General features: G+C 38.0%; 1 long non-coding RNA gene across 1 annotated transcript; it reads left to right on the top strand.

Moving 5' to 3' along the window:
- The first annotated feature begins 14,443 nt into the window (after positions 1-14,443).
- LOC131218733 (uncharacterized) lies at positions 14,444-18,127 on the top strand. The gene is made up of 3 exons (XR_009157843.1): positions 14,444-14,503; positions 16,976-17,128; positions 17,509-18,127. It is a non-coding gene; the product is annotated as an uncharacterized LOC131218733 (long non-coding RNA).
- The last annotated feature ends 492 nt before the right edge of the window (positions 18,128-18,619 follow it).

An 18,619-nucleotide genomic window follows, 5' to 3' on the forward strand; every position in this document is an offset into this window, starting at 1 on the left:
AGGATGGACGGTGTGGATAAACTACATACATAATTGTGGGGCTCACAAAGCATCACGAAGTAGCTGCTGGCAGTGTCAGTGCGATATCCGGTCCATCGCGTTCTTCTGGAAGATTCTAGAAGATACCGGAAAGGAAAAGACGTATGGCCAGGATTTAATCAAGAGTGCCAGGTACGGAACAGCCGGATGGGCTGATGAACTATTGTTTGATTTTTGGATCTACGTTTGTCAGAGGTATGAAAATTTCTCAATTTTTTAAAATTAATATATAGATTCATTAAAAAGAAAAAAAAAAGAGTTTAATATTTTTACGTAACTCTAAATAAATCTTAAAGCCTAATCAAAAGAATCCTAATGAAATAAATTCTGAAAATTGTACAAAATTCCTCCATATGTCGGCCTGTCAACTTGACTGGCCGAAGTAGCCAAAAAGTGCCCAAAGATTTAAAATAAAAATTTTGTGATTTTCAACCCGTCCTGAATTATCAACATATCAAATAGTATTTTAACATATTTAAACCGACAAAAAGTAGCTAGCCAGCAATCTGAAACAATATTTCGACATATCGAACATTATTTCAACCTGCCTAAACTAGCATAAATAAGCCAGAAAGCAATCTGGAAATTCTGGAATTTCGACTTATCGACCCCTAAGGTCGACCTGTCGAAATTATGCTAAATTTCGTCAATTTCTCCTTGGGCTTCTCATAGTCCATGTTTGTTAAGAATATACTTGATTCTTGTCTTATATTAGACCCCTCCACTTAAAAAAAATATGTCATCGAGTTTGGTTCACGGTACGTGTTCAACTTCCTCGAATTATTCAACGGACTCATTTAACAATATATATTCAACTTCGGATGTCAACATTTATTAGCTTATTCCTTATATTTTGCAATAGGCTTCTCTGATTTCTCTTAGACATCAGCATGAATAGTTTGTTACTCGAACTGTTATATTCTTCGCTGTAATATTTAACCCGGGTAATTTAGGCAACGAAAACAAGTTGAGTTCAGGTTTAGGAACTTAGGCATATACAACTTCAAATTGGGCCTGGACGGTAGGTTGTTTCTTCATGATGCTACAAACAAACTCAACTTGAGAAAGATCAATTGCCTGCATAAGGGATAATTCGTCAAGAAGTTTAGTAAGCACAATCGCCTTGAACTCCTGCAACACAAGTTTAACATCTTCTAGAACGACCATGGACTCCACATCCACTTTCTTTTCTACTAGTGCCACCATCACTCCCGTCTCCTTAGAGTATTTGATGAAATCCCGTTCGATTACGAGATACTTCTTGTCCACTTTAAAAGTATTGGATTGGTTCTACACCCCTACAAGGGCCACGTGCATGCCACTAACAAATCCAATGGCCTGTCGCGACTCCTCAACTAGGTCAACTCTTACTGATAAATAATAGGACTTCTCTGAATAATCTCTTACCGATCGACTATCCAGTCGACAATTTTGGAATTGTTGGAGTAATACCTAATTATAGTCGCGAGGAAGGAACCGTGCACATAACAATTGTTTCATCCTCGGCCACGTATGAATTGATGCTTTCATCTGCCTCGTGTGCTCGAGTTGTAGGTGCTCCCATCAAGCTAAAGTTCTACCCTTCAACTTGTATACCACCTATTTAACCTTTTTCTCCTCAAGAATATTTATGTAGTCGAAGAAGCACTTGACTTCCAGCAACCAACTAAGGAAGTTCTCGATGTGGAGTTGGTCATTGAAACTAGGAAGATCGACTTTCACGCAGAATTCTCGATTTGTCCAATCTATGCGATCAATGCCTCGTCCGGGATGTTGGGGAATCATGTCGCGGATCCCACCTTCTTGGGTGTGATTCTGCGATTGATCGCCAGAATCACCATACGATCAACACAATTACGAATTTCAGTATTGTAACGCCTCAAAATTTGAGGGCCGAGTAGCTACTCGGCTCCCGAATTCTCGAGTGCTACGTGTGCAATAATAAGTCACGGATGCATGCATTTAACAGGTATTAATAAGCAATGATGGATTAATCTAAACATATTCAATTTCTAATCAAGTGATTAAGATTCAAGTGCCACTAACCAATTGAAGTTTCATAAAAAGTTCCCATCTACCATATCAACCTAATAAATTTAGTTCAACAGTTATCCATGGATTTAATCTCAAACACTCATCAATCCCTAAAATGACTTGGGGTCTAGGCTAGTCCCGCCGACATCCACTGTGCTAATAAGGATCACCAAACTCCTGGTAGTACACCCGGTCCTCATCGTCGTCGACACTGACATCGTCCAATGCGTGCTGCTCCAGGGTACCTGCATCTATATCGGGTTCTGGTTGGTGTTTTAGAACACCGTCCCAAAGTGGGAGTGAGTGATCAACTCAGTGGTACCATTAGCAATAGGCATCGAATTATCATGCATAGAATACATTTAATGAATAGCAACACAACACATATTCCTAAACACTGTTGTTAATGCAAATGCATGGTTATGATATGAAGCATGCTTCTCACAAACCAACACTCCCTCAAGCAACTATATCTCACGTTCGCAATGAACCAAAACTCCCTCAAAAGTGACCTTGACTGCATAATCGCCAACAATAATAAATGCAATGCCGTGGAACATGTTAGCCAGGTTGTTTAGTTAAGTTCATTCATTCAGCAGGTTGGGGAAACCAGAATACCCTAATGGAGTTATTGCCCTAATCCGATCACGCGGCTCAAGGGTCGTGGTCATTTAATTCTTGCGATCCTTAGTCCTGAATTGGAGTTGTTGATCCCAAACAAAATATAACATGGACGGAATCAAAATTGGAACTTAGATGTCCCCCTTGCAGTCACTATAAGGAGGTCGTCACCCCAACACAGGCCGATAATGCAGGTACAGTGTCCCATACCACCATTCCCGGCTCATGAGTCCAAACGCTCAATGGACACTACGGGGAGGCTCGTCACCTCAGTGTAGGCTGACAGCACGAGCATAGTGTCCCATACTACCATCTCCGGCTCATGAGACTTTGTGGGCCGTAAATCATATTTTAAAATGGGCGCAATGGTCTTAAGGTACTTCGTGTTCATACAAGCGTAATCAAACAAGGTTAACATATAAGGATGGTTGACTAATAGTTAATGTGTCCCGACGGGCTGAACTATAACTAATCAGGCTGAGAACAAGATCTCATGTAGTCCAACTATGGCCAATGACCTACGGTTCAACTATCGGGCCAGATTCACTTAGGGACAGGTCTAACAAGGACTGCCCAAGAACTTCCAGGTAATCGGCTGATCCATAAGAAAAATATGCAACAATGCACCACAAACATAGGTTTCTTGGATACAACTCAAATATGGAAGACAAGATTTCAGTGTGATCATTACAAGGATAGCAACATATAATGTTCCACCCGAATTTACAGATTCAACATGACATATTCCAGCCTGTATGATCACATGGACAGCCATATAGCAATATACCGAAATAGATCTTCTATAGGCCAATCATACATCACGTTATTCGGCCATGACTTAGAAATTCAGACAAGTGACCCAACCAATCAGCAACTTATAATGTTTCATACTTTCACCCAAGCAGGATTAATCATAAAATCAGGAAACCAACCATTATTTACCATTCTACAGCAATCCATGTCATCATGTTAAGCATAGTTAACACCAAACCAGGAAAATAAAAATCAACTAGCAGCAATTTAAGGAAATTTAAATAATTGCACCCTACATAAGCATGCCAATGCACAATTCACCATTTGGAATATTAGGGCCAAATCTCTTCCCAACAATTTGTTAATTTCTAGTCCATTAACCTAATAATACAAATGAAAATTCAACAACATGCACTAATAATACACCAAGCACGTTCATTAAATCTAAGCTAGGCGCGATAACCGGCCACCAAGGGGTAATGGTCCTCACCTAAATTTGGCTAGAGGTTGCTTAGATGATTCTAGCGATGCTGGGTCCACAAGCTCGAGGTGCCGGGGTCCTGCATTGCATTGGATGATAAGAATTACATGAATGTTGTAGTAATCAGAGAAATGAGGCGAGAAATCCTAAATTTCCTTAGATGGGTTGAAATTTCTTCTTCCAACAACGGAGAACGATGGAATTCATCGTTAGAGGAGAGGTGAGGCTGTTGAGATCTTCAAAATCTAAGCACCAAGTCTCACATGCATATCAAGGTGGGGCCTTCTCTCTCCTCCCACACAAATACACACACTCTCTCTCTCTCTCACTCTTTCTCAGCTACTGAAAAAATGGGTTTGAGAGAGAGGGTTGAGTTTATATATACCCGGGATTATTTCCTTTGACCCTAATGTTTGAGAAAATTCTCCAATTAGCCAGATGGGGCCCATTTTATGTTATTGGAGTTGCTCTAATAGACCCCTGACCCATTTGATACATGGGATAGGTGCCTCATTGCCCGATGAAGGGTTGGGTGAAGTTTGATCGCAAACGGATACGGAATTTTACCGTAACGGCCCGATTCACGATCAATGGTCATCCTTCTACGATCAACGGCCAGATTTTGTAGGTGCGGGTCTGAAATTATTTTCAACATTCGGTGTGAATTTAGAAGAGATCTGACAGCTAGAACGCCCGAATTTGCTGACTCAAGTAGCAGGGCCAATTGATTAAAATTCAGGATTTTCCTTTTCTAAGGCTTAGCGACTCGCGGTTTGCAAGTGCTAGCGGGGCAGCGCTATTCGATCATTTTTGGGCATCATCAGGGCCTAGCGTTTCCGTGGGACCATGAGCCCAGTAGGCCCAAGGATCTGAAAAAATTTTAAAATTTTTAGACCTTCTTCGGGCGATACACAGCCCGTACGGACAGTCGCTAAGTATGACTTGACCGACTGGCTTGACGGCTTATGCTCGACCCGATCTTAATTTAATTTAAATTGTACAGAAGGGTGATTTGGGGTTAATTAATCTGTTTTAAGCCCACGCATACGATCGAATCGCTCGGTCCTGAGTCGGTTCACACGTGAGTGCCTCAGGACACTGTTTACTTTTTGGACGGGGCGTTACAAGTACCTACCGGAGGTGGATCATCGCCATGAACATGGAGTTGCCCTAGGGCCTCTATTATGCGATCGATAGAAGCCTATAGCCCTTGCATGACTTATCGATATTCTTGTTGCATCGCCTGGAAAGTCGTCACTGTTAAATGATAACTCTCTTGAGCATTGTCCATAGGATTGTACCCAACCCGTTGTTGGAAGCCATCGACCCGAGGAAAAGTCTCATTCTGATACCAATTGATGTAAGGGAGGACGTGATGAGGTCGATCATCATTTTCCTAGATTGATAAATACCTTGAATCCATAAGGTGATCTTGAATCCACAAGAGAAAATTCTTGACTCCATGATAGATATAAAAATTTCTAAGAAATTTTATTGATAGATAGATTCATTATGAAAAAAATGAGTTTAGCATCGTCAAATAACTCTAAAAAAACCTTAAAACGTAATTAAAAGAGTCATAATTAAATAAAGAAAAAAATTCCAAAACCCGTGTAAAATTCCTTTGTCCATCAACTTGTTGAGTTAATAGGTCGAAACAGCCAAAAAGTGTCTAGAGATTTAAACTGAAAATTCTATGATTGTCGACCTATCGACCTGATCTGTCGACATGTCGAACAGTATTTCAACCTATATAAATTGACATAAATCAGCCAGAAAACAATCTAGAACAATATTTCAACCTGTCGAACAGTATTCCAACCTATTTAAACTGACAGAAATTAGTCAACAAGCAATTTGAAATTTCTGGCGGAATTTCAACCAGTTGACCACAAAGGTCAACCGGTTGAAACTATGCTGAATTTTGTCAATTTCTCATTGGGCTTCTTCTAGTCCATGTGTGTTAGGAATGTGTTTAATTCTCATCCTACATCACATGTGGGGCCCACGACCCCACTTAAAGGTACCAAGCTACTTGAGTGGACCTTTCATCTAGTCATGGTTCAATCTTCCTCTCTCATTGGTGTTGATGACTGGACCTACATCCTTAAAATTACTCGGCCTCTCTCATCAGTGGTGATTTAACTGCGAAAAATATGCTAAAGGTATCAATACAAGTGGACAGCATATTGTTGTTGTGGACTGTTCATCTTGTATGTTGTACCGTGGATGGCAAATGAGTAGGAATGCACATCAATCAAATGATCCTAGCCATTTGATTAGTGCCCCTTTAAAGTGATGATGCAAAACAAAAGTTGTTAGGAGCTAAAGAGATCATATAATGGATCAGTAGTTATAGAAGGGTATAGATGGTACGGTAGAACGCATAAATCCTAACTGGTAGAGCCATCTCTCCATGGTACACGTGGCAGGATGATACACGAATCGGGTCGATCCATCAATTGAGTCCTAGAATGGATGACTTGTATTTTTATTTTTATTTTTAAATGAAAAATGTCGGACAATCACACACATATAACTCTTTCCATTTCTACCATAACATTGAGAGCCATGGATCAGAAGGATTTTAACGTACGATTGTTGTACCCTATTTCTGAGTTCCTGAAATAGGTAATTTGAAAAGGATACGTGTGCTTGCATGGGAAATGTATAGCATGCGAAAGATCTTTAGAAATTTGAAATACTTTCTATGGAAGTATAGTTGGTGCTGAGCTGGATGATACGCATTATTTGATGATGAAGCACGACCGAGAAGTCTAAGACGTGGAAAGCGTTCAAACGGAAAAGAATAGTTAGAAGGACACAAAAGGCAGAAAGATTCGAAAGACTAACGTGGAAAATGGTTTAGTTGTCATAATCGTTGAAATAAAGAAGAGAAGCGCTTAAAGAGAAGTTGCAACAGAGATCTATAAATAACAAGAAGTTCAACAAAGCAAGATGTTTCATACCAAACTAATCAAACAAATCAAATTATCTTTCCTTATCATATCTTAGCTTTTATCCTAAGAGTAGCGGTAATCCTTAGTCATAATTCAGTAGCGATAATCTTTAGTTATAATCGAAGTCTATGCTTTTGTGTTGGACTATTCCCAATATCAATATAATCACTTCATCTTTTGAAAAGACATCTTACTGTTGCTCTATGTAATCGAACGTAAGTATTTTCTTTTTGTTTGATTATTTTTGTTTATAAAAGTCATTTCATATGGAAGGCAATGTGTAACCCATCTTCAGAGGAAGAGCCCCACACTCCGACAATCACCTTATCATCTTACGACCAGATTGCGAGTGGCTGAATAGGCGACCGATCTTCTTAGGTCTTGGTCATATACGCTTACGTTTGACGTATGTACCTATCTTGGTGCTTGGGGTCAAGTTGTTTGATTTGAATCGAGTCGTACAATCAATTTTGGCATGCCCGCACAGGTCACATGTGACCGAACCAAACCAAAATTCAACAATTTCTGGTATGCCTGATGGGACTAAAATCTACTCAGCTGCCATAATTGCATACCAGTTGTGCAAACACAACAATTGATGGGACACAACATTATCTAGTTACCATGAATATTTAGTGACCGACTATCATATTATTCATACTGATGTAATATGAACCAAAGAGGTCATAATACTTATGGGGCTGATGAACCTTCTATACAAGAAGGAGAAATGCAGGTGCAACCGATGCCTGAATTATTACTAAACCTAGTACCCAATTCGCCAAATTAGGGCAGGGCATTATCGTCTTAAAATAATCCACTTAAGATAATGTCGGCCGGGCTATGTGATATGCAAATGGGGATTTAACATATTGTGGAGCAGTCATGGGTTCAGACTGAGTAATCTCGAATTCAGGCTTAAAATTTCAATAGGTAGATGGCCAATTAGACTGAGAGATTAAATTAAATGATGATTATTTTTGCTAAAAGAGCACCTGTTATACCTTCGCAAATGTTGAAACTAGTTCTGTTAGAAATTGGGAGCCTACATAGCCAACACCACCAGTACTTCTTTCACAACGGAACATGCATCCTGCTCCAGTACAGGAAGCGCGGAATATTCCTCCACTTGTAGAGTTCAGACAATTCAAATGAGAAAACACGAATTTCATTCATAAGGTTAGAAATTAAGGAATCCATAAAGGTCAACCTTTCCTTAGGAAGTAAAACCGATGCTGAGGTAGATGATACACGTCATCTCTGATGATGAGGCATGATCGAGAAGTCCAAGAAGCATAAAGGGGTCGAGTGGAAAAGAACTCTGCAGGTGGAGGAACATTCCACGAAAAGACATGGATTTGAAAGATCGACGTGACAAATGATTCAACTGTCATAACTATTGAAATAAAGAAGAGAAATGTCTGAAGAGAAAGTTACAACAAAGATTTATAAATAACAAGAAGCTAACTAAAGTAAGTTATCTTTTACCAAACCAATCAAACAAATCATCTATCATTATCATATTTTAACTTTATCTTAGGAGTAGCAGTGATCTTTAATAATAATAATCTAGTAACGATAATCTTTGACTATAATCCAAGTCTATGCTTTTGCACCATAATATTTTCAGCATCGATATATATCATCACTTCATTTTTTAGACATGTATATTACTGTTACTCCATATGATATATCATAAGTATTTCTTCTTTGTTTCGTTGTTTTCGTTTACAAAAGTCTTTTTACGCGGAATGCAATGTACAACCCATCTTTAACCCGCTTGACAATTTTACAGTTATATCGTGAGTGGTCTTGTGAGCGGGGTCTAAGTCATGCACTCAGTCAGGTTGCTCGGTTTGAAAAAAACCGCACAATCGGTTTTGGTACGCCCGCACGGTCACACGTGACTGAACCAACACCAATAAAGTGCCGTTTTTGCAAAATAAACCATCTGTGCTATGGCCCAAAATATGGATGTACATGATCGATGCATAACCCTGCCATGCATACTTTCTTAGGATGGTTGAATCATGTCACGGTTCTCTTCCCAGCAACGATGGTAAGCTTGAGAGAATGTTCGGTCAGAATCGACGGATAAGATTGCTTTTGACACTGTATGGTTACTTTATGGAAGGAAAGGAACGAAGGTGATGACGGAAAGTCTGGTCAGAATCTGACACTCGATTGCATTGACTTGTTAAGCTCCCAGATTAGGTTTCTAACACACAGAAGGGTATTTATGTAATTCTAACTTACACTCACCGCAACCTTCCATTTGAAGTTGCGCGCTCGCCAAGAAACAAAAGGATGGTGTTGATTTTACCATTTCAGCGGGTGTTATTGGAAGCCGGTACAACGCCGGAGCTCTGTGTGGCCCATCATAATTTTACTTGAAATCCATTCCGTCCAACTTATGAAATTACAACCGAAACTTCTAAACTCAGGTGTCTGGCCTGCCTGAATTTAGGATTAGTCTGATTTTTTTAAACAATTGCTTCATCCAGGTGATTTTTACCTGATGAACGGGTTAGATGGGATGTAAAACCATATTGGACCCCAAGAAAAGCTATGGTTGGCGTTGCATTTCAATTGTTTCCTATGCTGTGGCTGACTTGAATGGTGGATTGGGAAGATATTTCTCCACAAGCCTAACATCGAGGGGTTGTCCCTGATGAACGAAGTGGATGTTACGTATGCTTAGGAAAAGGTGGGCCCAACGTAGCTCTGGTGTATCCTCTATACAATACGATCCAATGCGATACACTGTTTACATATTCTCTTCCCACTTCCAAGTTCCCACTCTCGCAAATAAATGAGAAGGATATGATGCATTTATTTGTACAATTGAGGGAAATTTTCCAGGATCTGGACCGTTGAAATGATGTGTACCATGATGGATTAGTATCGAAACGTTTTTCGGATTTGATGATTAAATATTGGATGTTATTTTTAAGCCCTTGATTTGTTTTAACAGTATGGTTAACCTGATAAGTCAACTAGCATGATTTCAGAGAACGAGCATCTGTGTTGCAGGTCCCAGACGATAGGCGGTTTTGATCTTGCACGCAACTTCTAAGTTTTCACATGTTTTGCCGCCTGATGCGTTGTCTTGTATATGCGCGTGCATGACAAATTAAGTGATATAACAATCTCCACCGTCCAACTAGATCATAGATAAGTGATCCATACTCCCAACCCAACAGGCCACCTCTTGGATGTGCAGTTGCATCTCTAATGGTCCTGACCGTGGATAGGCTTCTTTGCTCGGGAAACTTCCACTATTTATAAATGGACGGTCAGGGTCATTCAATCATTCTAGTAGGTATGGATCATCTAAGTGGTGGCCCACTCATTAGATATGGATGGAGTAGACCGATCCTCAGGGAGCATGCTCTGGACGACTTTGCCGATCGATCTCCAATTGCCTCACGGGTTACATATTACATCTTCTTTCATATTCAATTTTGTCACACATATGCTACTATCTTCTCTTCTTTTTTTAATTTTTTTTTTTTTTAATTTTTTTTTTTTAAAATCATATCATATATATGTCACCATCCATCTTCACTTTGGCCCAAGCACTTAACATGTGCTATAAGTGCTAATTTTTATGTTGTTTTGGATGTGTGCCACTATCGATATATCTTCACTTGAACCTTGCATGTACAAAGTGCTTCGCATGTGTGATGTAGAACATGTCCCCTATGCTTTCTTAGTATGGTTGGGACAAAAGAAAGTGGACCGCAAAGCAATTGTAACTTTTGATATAAGGTATTGTTACTGGATGCACAATTTGTTAATCTTTCCTAAAAAGGGCCATCCGAGGTGAACCGATCTGTTCATTCCATCAGAAAGCACACACCTTCAGCTCAAAAACAAAAATTTAAGAAAAAAATTACTATTTTTAGTAATTTTAAAATTTTAAATTTTTTCTTATTTGTGAAGTTGTAGATTTTTTTCTTTTTTAGAAACAACTCTTAATTGTGTTCGTGCTTTTCTAGCAAAACTTTATTTAAAATTTTTTTTTTTGAAAATTAGGCTTTAAAAGAGTTTCATTAGAATTATAATTCTTATTAGAGTTATGATTTTGATATCATTGGTAATTACAAATTTTGGTTTATTTTTTCTTTGTTAATGGCATTGAAGGACGCATTAGACATTCATCAATACATAAAATTATTTTAAAACTTTTAGAATTAATTTTTATTTTTCCTTCTGGATTTGAGCATCTCTGTGAAGAGAGAGAAACTCCATGAAATCAAAGTAGTAATCTTTAAAGAAGACGGTGCTCAACCTTTACACATCCTTCCCTGCATCAATGTGTTGCACATGTTGATTTTTCAATACCCATTATCTTTTGTCTCGTACCAGAGCTTTTATTTATCTTTGAGTTGCAACCCACATTTACTACATGTGTTATTATTAATCTTCGGTATATATGTACAATATGTGACGCATACTTTTGCACAAGTTTTTTGAAAATAAGGTTTCTTGTGAAATAATGATTCCTTTGCTTAGGTTTTCCATAAATCCAAACAAGCCCTCGGTGAGAGTCTGCCCATGTCATACTTAAGATGAGCTTACACTGTGTTAGAAACAAAAGAATGGTTTGAAAGAAAATTTTAACCACCATCGAGTCATTGTGGCCTACCTCCACTGGAAAATTGTCTAACATTTACGGTTGAAGATGGCTATAGCCCATCTACTGGCCCTAAAATTTTTAGGCATTTTAGGTAGAAGATCTAAGCCGTAGTTTATCCAAAGAGTTTCATATTTGTGCATATGGATGTGCATGGATGTACATGACTCTACCTATATGTAATAACCAAATCTACAAGCGTCAATTTGAATCAGTAGGATAATCCTAATGTCCCGATGTGGTAGGATTTAATTGGACCATGTACTGATATATGCTCCATCATTTAAATCCTCCTAAGAGAGATATAAATCTTAGGTGGTGGACCACACCACAGGAAAACAATAGTGATTGGATATCCATCATTTAAATCCTCCTAAGGCCCACTGTACTGTTTATCTGACATCCAATCTGTTTATTAGGTCATAATGACCCAGCTGAAGGGAAAAAACAAAGATCAGCATGATCCAATACTTTTATGGCCCCCAAAAATTTTTTAATGGTTGACATTCATTCAACACTGTTTCCTGTAATGTGGTCTACTTGAGAATGCGATATACCTCATTTTTTGTGTAATATTATAAAATGATCTATTAAAATAAATGGACGGCATGGATGAAACAAATATATCATGGTGGGGCTCACAGAGCACCGAACACTAGCCATTGGCCGGTGGCAGGGGGAGTAGCCAATCCGTTTCCGTGCTCGACCAAACAACGTGGACGCGGATTTCCTGCGGAAGGCTTTTGCAGGAAGTTCCTGCGCAAGGATGCTGGTTGGGCCGGGAGCGGATTGGATACTGAACAAGTGACGTGGCAAATTGCCATTGGTGGAATACCAATGGGCAGTTTCCTGTAATGAATGCCCGTTTGTTGCGGTTCCGTTAGCCTCCGTTTCCGTCATTAACAGGTAAACTCCTTTTTCAATTTTTTTTTCCTGAACTCTCTCTCAATTTTCTTACCACCCGTCTTGCATCCTAATCGTCATCCACTCACAGAATATCTCATTTCCTCTATTTTTTTGATCAGGCCCTCAACGACACCCACCTCCGCCTTTATCCAAATCAGGTTCGCATAATACGTGAGAGGGCACCTATTTAAGTCTGCGTTTCAAATGATTTGAGCCCCATAGCTCAACAGTAGACAGGGTGCTGCAAGGTTTGAGCCCAGCTTTTTTTTTTTTTTTTTCAGTAGACAGGGTGCTGCAAGGTTTGAGTCCACTAGCTTTTTTTTTTTGGAAAGGTAATACTACTAGGAATTGAACCTGCAACTCAGGTTCAAGCCCAACTTGCCTAAAAAAATGTAAATGAGAATCACATATGAGTTCATTATCTTTTATGAGATGGTTCCTATTACCTCTGAAGTATCATTTATCTCTTTGAGCATAATTGCATAGTAAGCTGAATTCACCTTTTTTGCTTCAACAACAGAAGGGTGCCTCTGCTAAAAAATAAAGCCACAAACTAAAGTCCAAAATAACCAATTCATTAAGGCTGCATTTGGATGATTGAATTGCAATAACTACTTCAATAAAGTGGAAATAATCATATTGGAGTTACCCTCCTCATCTTGATATTGAGGGCCTAGATTCCATATTGCAATTAGATTTAATTTCAAGTAGGACTTGATGCTAGCAAATGTCCATACCATTTAGTCATTTCCTCTTTATTGAACTTGAAGTTTGCAATTCAATTCAGTTTCACGTCCAAAGGCAGGTGAAGAAAATCATTTAGGGAATATTCTATCATCAATTTCTAGTTAAACTTCTACCACTTCCGGCATATTTTTCCACTTTTGAAATCTCCTTTGATCAATCTCAATCTGATCCACGTTCTTGTAGATCTTCTTAAAGCTTTCCCTACAAAGCAAACATAAAATGTGAAGAAAGCCTAATTTCTATATGAAATGAATTTCAGTAATTTTCATCAAACTCTCGGCATACTGTAAAATGCCAAATAAATATAAAATGTGAAGAAAGCCTAATTTCTTAACAAATAACAAACATACTTTCATGCACCTGTAACATGACCTGTTTAATTGACTAGATTTAGTCATGTCGAGATCGCAAACATCTGCCCCACCACAGACTCAAAAATTCTGCTTATTTATATGTATGCTTTAAATATGCAATTACTCAGATTAAAAGTGTCAATCCACCATCGCCTCTTAGATAAATTGTAATCACGAACATGCACCCCAAAAACCAAGTCCGTTTTCCGCCTGTTTATACAAAGCCAAGTCCTCAATTCCTCACTGCCACATTCTCCTTCCATGCGAATGCGCCATGATCCTTTCTCTTACTCTTGGATGACCGTAGAATATGATGGTGGCATCTGAAGTTTCAAATCACCGTAAACCGGACTTGATGGCGCTCTTTCCACTTAAGAAAAAAGTTATTACCTAAGAGTTCGAAATCTTAGGACTTTATGTTAAGCTTAGAATAAGTGGGTCATGGCTTTCATGATGTAAGCACAACCTTGCATTTTGTTGACCATGTCCCTCAATCCTCATCACTGGGGTTATTGTTTATTGTCTTGTCCATTTTCTTGTATAAAATATCAGTACTAGCATCTTTTGTGTAAAAAATAAAAAATAAAAAAATAAACCCGCATTAGTCCTTGGGCCAAGTTTAGGTGCTAAATCCTAGATGTATAGTCTATTGCCGGCCTTAGTACACTGATCAACATGCCTGTCACTTCACTTCATGGTCAAGACATTTTGTTTTTCCTTTATTTATTTATCCAAAAACCTACACAACAATGATATCTTCCATTTGCATTAGCCTTGTAACTATGGATATTCATCTCTTGAAATTTAACCAACTGAAGGTTCAATAAATCTAAAAAATATGATTTTCATTTCTTTGGGTTAGCATTTGAATGATTCTGACTTTACTCTGTTTTGTGATTTTTACATTTGTAGGTAGTGAAATGGATGATAACGCTTTTAAAAGTCAATCATTTTTTCAACCATGTCGGAGGTTAGAATTTGATGTTGAAATATATAATCAAGAAGCAAGCAAGCAAATAGAGGATCAAGAAGCAGGTTAGCAAATAGAGGATCAAGAAGCAGAACAAGATGCACTAGTCAATGCATATGAAAAGTTTGATGAACAACCAAAAGTCGGAATGGAGTTCACTTCTGACGAGAGTGCATATGAGTATTACAATAGTTATGCTGGGAAGATAGGATTCAGTGTTCGAAAGGATTGGGTAAGAAAATCAGATGGGGTCATACTTCAAAGAAGATTTTGTTGTTCTAAAGAAGGTCGAAAATATGAAAAGAAACAAATCAATCAACCGAAGTTTAATCGTCCAATTACAAGAACTGAATGTCAAGCAAGCATGAGTTTGAAGCTTCAGGCAAATAGAAAATATTGTGTAACCGGCTTTGTGGCGGAGCATAACCATGAGGTTGTTTCACCATCAAAGGTACATATGTTAAGATCACAAAAAGGCATGGCTGATGTTCAAAGGGCTCAAGCAGATATGGCGGATGATTCAGGAATAACACCTAAAGCAACTGTAGATTATCTAAGTAAGCAATATGGTGGTCGGGAAAATCTGGGTTTCTTACCCATTGATTATAAAAATTACTTACGGAAGAAGCAAATGAAAACAATGGAAAAGGGTGATGCAGGAGCTGTTTTAGAATACTTTCAGAAAATGCAAGTAGAGGATCCATCTTTCTTTTACGCAATACAAGTAGATGAAGATGATCAAATTACAAATATGTTTTGGGCAGATGCAAAGTCAATAATGGACTATGGCATTTTTGGAGATGTGGTTTGCTTTGATACCACATATAGAGTAAATAGTTATGGGCGGCCATTTACCCCATTTATTGGGGTAAATCATCATAAGCAAACTATAATATTTGGTGCGGCCTTACTATACGATGAAACGATTGAATCTTTCAAATGGTTGTTTCAAACATTTTTAAGTGCGATGTCTAGAAAACAACCAATAACAATTCTAACAGATCAAGATGCTGCAATGGCTAATGCGATAGCTTCAGTGATGCCAGAATCATATCATCGTTTGTGTATATGGCATATTTACCAAAATGCTGCCAAGCACCTTAACCATCTATTTAAAGGTTCCAAAGGTTTTGAAATTGATTTTGGTAAGTGCGTATATGATTGTGAGAGGGAGGAAGATTTTATGACTGCATGGAATGTTATGCTTGAGAAGTATGATTTAGTGCAAAACAAGTGGCTACATGATTTGTTTAAAGTAAGAGAAAAATGGGCTTTAGTTTATGGACGAAATACATTTTATGCTGATATGAAGAGCACTCAACGAAGTGAGAGCATGAATAGTTTATTAAAAAAATATTTGAAATGTAAACACAATCTCTTGCGTTTCTTTACTCAATACGAACGGGTGGTGGCTGATCGAAGATACCAGGAATCCATGGCTGATTTCAGAATGAGGCAAAGTACCCCTGTAATGTTTGTTGATGCAAATATGTTAAAGGAAGTGGCAAAAGTATACACTCCAGAAGTATTTGATATATTTCAAAATGAGTATAAGAAAATTCTTAATGCCGCAATTTATAAATGTGGTGAGTTTGATACAGTTACGAAGTTTCAAGTTATTTATAATAACAAAGATGAAGGACGGACTGTTATATTTGATTCATTAGACAGTTCAGTGACATGTAGTTGTAAGAAGTTTGAGTTCGTGGGAATTTTATGTAGTCATGCATTGAAAGTTTTAGATTATTATAATATAAAGGTGCTTCATCCCCGTTATGTTTTGAAGAGATGGCAAAGAGATGCAAAGGTCGGTGTTGCTAGAGATCATAATGGTTCAAGAATACAAGTCGAGTCCAATGTTACTTTAGGCAAGCGGTACCAATATTTATCTCGCAAGCTTCTTAAAATTGCGGCAATGATTGGGGAACATGACGAGGTTTTCAAAGTGGCTGATAGATATGCAGATAAATTTCATGATGTAGTGATAGAATGTATGAAAGGGATCAAGGAACCTCCATTAAGGTTGTCTCAATTTATTGATGAAAGTATAGATACTGAATGTGCATGCCTTCAGCCGACTGAATCTCTACATAATAAGCAAGCATGCCATGAGCCGATGGAAAAGGAGATTACTTTTGTTGATAGTCTGAGTTCACAAACCATAAGTGGAATTAAAGTAAAGCCTAGAGTTGGGGGCAACTCTCGTGTGTATAAAAATCCGCTAGATAAATTAAAGAAAAAAAAATCCCGACATGAATCTATGCAACTACAAGAAAATCGAGAGAGACAAGAAATGGCCCAAGCACCAAACATCATGCACCATTTTGCGTTCCAACCTTCTCATTATACATTTACAATCCCCCAATTGCATCATTTCAATCAGGTATTATAGAAAACATATTTACTAAAGCTTGTTATATCATATGTTATTGTTGTTTAAATTTCTTATTCCTTTTTTTTTTTCTTTATTAGGGATCACAAGTTACGGTGGTGAGTCCTTTTGAATTACCAAGTGGATCCCATGCAGGACATGGTCATAATACGGTGGTGGGCTACACTCAATGTGGGTACCAACCACCTCATGTTAGCATGTTTCAACATAACCCTTTGACAACTGGAAATCAGGTAAACATGGGTTTTAATGTAGTTAACTTGTTATATTACATTTAGCATTCGTATCACTTATGCTTATTGGAACTTCCATTATTATATTTTTAATTTACTAGAGTTCAAATGTTACCGGACTGCATACACGAGAGTGGCCCTAGTGGATTCATGAATGTTCCTTTGGTTACTTCTGGCTACCAACCAAACATCAACTTATACCAACAAATTCACTCAAGCAACCTGCAATTTTTACATTTAAGTCAAGACTCATCTCAAGGAAATATCGTGATTAGCCAGGTAAAATTGAAAATTTCTAATTCTTATGATATTTAATAAACCTTATCAATTTAGATATTGCAAAATATGTTATTCATTTAAGTGTGAATTTTGTTATGCAGGACAATGACATTCATTCATGAGCAATATATATGGAGCTTCCGTTGCCCCAGTTTTTTTTATTGGCGCCCATCGAAACCATTGGATGAATCACTCTTTTTGTGCAGCTTTTTTTTTGTTGGATATATTTGATAGGTGTGGCCCTTTTTTCTTTTTTCTTTTTTGGCGCCTACCTAAAAATTGGATTGATGGTTCATTTTGGGTAATTTCTTCAATTATATTATTTGGTGGGTCCACATGCTAAAATGATATGAACAAACAAGTATCCATAAGCCCATGTGGCAATTACTTGCACGTGGATTTCTCTCTAGTCATTAGGCAAATGGAGAGATTGTCCACTCTGGTGCTTTGAAAAATGTGGACAATTGAATCAGCCATCCAGACAGTATTAAAATCACTTTTGCATGGGCCATCATGAAAAATACACTACTAGAAGACTCCATAGAAGATGTGATCTTAGAACACTGAAGCACTTCTCTAGAGCTCTTAGATTGCAGTGAAACTTCGATTTCTCATTTTTCATTAGGTCACTTATTTGCTACACAAACTATGGATGCATGTGTACAAGATGTGGGGCATTGAATAAGTTGGATGGACAGTGACTGTTCCTTTGTCCAAAAAGGTTTGTTAGCTTAACTAAGTGGACCACCCATTCAAGTTGACAAACACCGCACACCCAGTCAAAAGATAGGCAATTTCACAATACACGCTTTATATAATATTCAGCTCAAGGAATACCCAACTCTAACACATGAACCAAACAACTGAATTTGAGCACATCAATGTTAAAATATGGCCAATGTCTAGCTAATAAGTTTTTAGCAATAAATTCAACCCGGCAATATGTTAGTAGTCATTGGTAGCAATAAAAGTTAAGCGCACAATTAAGTTTTTTCTTATATAGGCATTGTATATGCCTTGTTATAAGTTGGGTATCACAGTCCTGAAAAAAATATAGACATTCTTGATTACTCCGGCCACTAAAACTAGAGTCATCCTAGTCTCATTTACTTGATGAGAATAGCTTGAATGAGACAATTTCACTTGCAAGAGACCATTGGTGTGAATTCAATCCAGGGAGCTCCCTGGTAGAGTAAGCTTATTCTAAAAACG

Source organism: Magnolia sinica, chromosome 11 (assembly GCF_029962835.1).
Source record: "Magnolia sinica isolate HGM2019 chromosome 11, MsV1, whole genome shotgun sequence".
Lineage (NCBI taxonomy): Eukaryota > Viridiplantae > Streptophyta > Magnoliopsida > Magnoliales > Magnoliaceae > Magnolia > Magnolia sinica.